This window comes from Triticum aestivum, chromosome 5D, assembly GCF_018294505.1.
Source record: "Triticum aestivum cultivar Chinese Spring chromosome 5D, IWGSC CS RefSeq v2.1, whole genome shotgun sequence".
In the NCBI taxonomy this organism is placed as follows: Eukaryota; Viridiplantae; Streptophyta; class Magnoliopsida; order Poales; family Poaceae; genus Triticum; species Triticum aestivum.
Window position 1 is genome coordinate 358,457,970 of NC_057808.1, and position 2,883 is coordinate 358,460,852.

The following is a 2,883-nucleotide window of genomic DNA, read 5'->3' on the forward strand; positions in this document are numbered from 1 at the left end:
AGCTCCGCCGCCCCGCGCCCCTTCTCCTCCTTCCTCTCTCTCCCTCTCTCTCAGATCTCTCCCTCTCTCTCTACAGCGAGCCCCGGCCGCCGTCGCCTCTCCTCTCCCGTCGCCGGCGAGCTCATCCCCGAGCTCCTTCGCCAGCCCCGATCGGATCTAGAACATGCGTTGACTTTTCCTGAGACCCCCAAAATCTTCCAAGTCTTTACTTTTTACAGCATGTGTTTATGTTCATAGCATCGTAACTCTCTACATATAGCTTCATTTCGCGCGTGTAATATATCGAAAGGTTCGCCTCATGATGCTCTACATTTTGTTCAATTGCACTATGTTCATTAGAGGCCATCTTGATGCCCAAATCTCTGTTGCAAGAGTGCTAGTTGTTGTTATCTGCTGGTTCTTATCAGAACTTGGAGATTTGTCATTTTTGTATCATTTAATCTGTCCATCTTATGGGCATGAGCTCTACATGTGTTTTGTTGTATGACATGCCACCTTTCCAGTGGTGTATGCCATGTATTTTTGTGATCTCTGTGGTGACTAGCACAAGCATGCAAACTAGGCCCCATAATGTTTCTGATTTCAGACTTTGTCTGCTGTTATTTTATTGCCATGTAAACTTGATGCTACAGAGAGATCCATGCATATTTTGGAGATATTTAGTAAAGATGTTTTGTAGATATTGTTGTAATTCATCCATTCCTGCACTTGTTTGCAATTATGGAGTGCCAAAGCATGACTCAATCTTGCTCTACTTTTGCTATAAAATATTTCTGGCAGATTGTTTACGTGTTATTCAATATTGCCAAGCTTACTGTAGTTGATCCATACATGCTATGCTTTTGTTCTTGCCATGGATAGCTTCATAAACATGCCATCTTGCTGTAGGTATGCTTGTTTTGTCATGCATTGCTTTGTGATGAGTGCGTCAAGCTCACAAACATGCCTTCATATTGTTGTTTCTGCCATGCTCTGTTTTCTGCTAAGTCTGGAACCTGTTAACGAAACTTGCTATGTTTACGTAGTTGCCATCATATCTTCTGATCCTTTTTGGCTTATGGCCAGTAAGGGACTTTTGTCATATGCATTTAGTAGAATACTGCCATGCCTTGTTTTGCTATGTTAACTTCCTGTAGCATGTTGATTTTGTGCTCTGAACATTGCTACCAGATACTGTTTCAGTCATGTCCAGTAATTTCACTAAGTCTGTGAACCTGTTTTCTTTTGCACTTTTGCCATGCTTGTTTGTGCTTGTCATGTTGTGATCTAGCCATAGCTCAGTGTTCATTTTTTGTCAAGCATCTCCTGTAGATTACTGTCATATGCTTTGTTGCTATGTTAGAGTGCTGTAGCATTGTTACTTGTTGCATTTTAAGTGCTATCATGCTGTTAATCACAGATTCGTGTCATTCTTGTTGTGCTTGCCATTTGCAAACCGTACATCCGTTTCCGGTGATCTTTATATCGATTTCGACCGAAATCATCTCATCTTTCCAGTGGCATGCTTGGTTTGCCAAGTTACTGCCTTTTTCATTATTTTCCTTCCGGAGCACGCATATGCATCGCATATCATATCTTGCATATCATACATGTTTTGCATCATGTCGCTTGTGCATTTCTCGTGATTGATTGTGGTTCCGTTGCTTGTGTTCTTGTCTTGGGTAGAGCCGGGAGATGAGTTCGTGAACGAGGAACCTGTCGAGTACGCTTACGAGGATCAAGCCTTCGACAACTCTGAGAACCTTGCAGGCAAGATGACCACCCCTCGAAATCACTTCTATCTTTGCTTTGCTAGTTGTTCGTTCTATTGCCATGCTGCGCTACCTACCACTTGCTATATCATGCCTCCCATATTGCCATGTCAGCCTCTAACCATCCTTTCCTAGCAAACCGTTGTTTGGCTAAGTTACCGCTGTTGCTCAGCCCTTCTTATAGCGTTGCTAGTTGCAGGTGAAATCGAAGTTTGTTCCATGTCGGAACATGGATATGTTGGGATATCACAATATCTCTTATTTAATTATTGCATCTATATATTTGGTAAAGGGTGGAAGGCTCGGCCTTATGCCTGGTGATTTGTTCCACTCTTGCCACCCTAGTTTCTGTCATACCGGGATTATGTTCCTTGAGTTTGCGTTCCTTACGCGGTTGGGTGATTTATGGGACCCCCTTGACAGTTCGCCTTGAATAAAACTCCTCCAGCAAGGCCCAACCTTGGTTTTACCATTTGCGACCTAAGCCTTTTTCCCCCGGGTTTTCTAGAGCCCGAGGGTCATCTTTATTTTAACCCCCGGACCAGTGCTCCTTCGAGTGCTGGCCCAAACCGAGCGATGTCCGGCGCCCCCTGGGCAACCAGGGTCTATGCCAACCCGACGTCTGGCTCATCCGTTGTGCCCTGAGAACTAGATATGTGCAGCTTCTATCGGGATTTGTCGGCACATTCGGGGGCTTTGCTGGTCTTGTTTTACCATTGTCGAAATGTCTTGTAAACCGGGATTCCGAGACTGATCGGGTCTTTCCGGGAGAAGGTTTATCCTTCGTTGACCGTGAGTGCTTATGATGGGCTAAGTTGGGACACCCCTGCAGGGTATTATCTTTCGAAAGCCGTGCCCGCGGTTATGAGGCAGATGGGAATTTGTTAATGTCCGGTTGTAGAGAACTTGTCACTTGACCCAGTTAAAATACATCAACTGCGTGTGTAGCCGTGATGGTCTCTTCTCGGCGGAGTCCGGGATGTGAACACGGTTTGAGTTATGAATGACGTAAGTAGGAGTTCAGGATCACTTCTTGGTCATTGCTAGATGACGTCCGTTCCTTTGCTTCTCTCCTCGCTCTCTTTTGCGTATGTTAGCCACCATATATGCTTATTGCCTGCTGCAGCTCCAC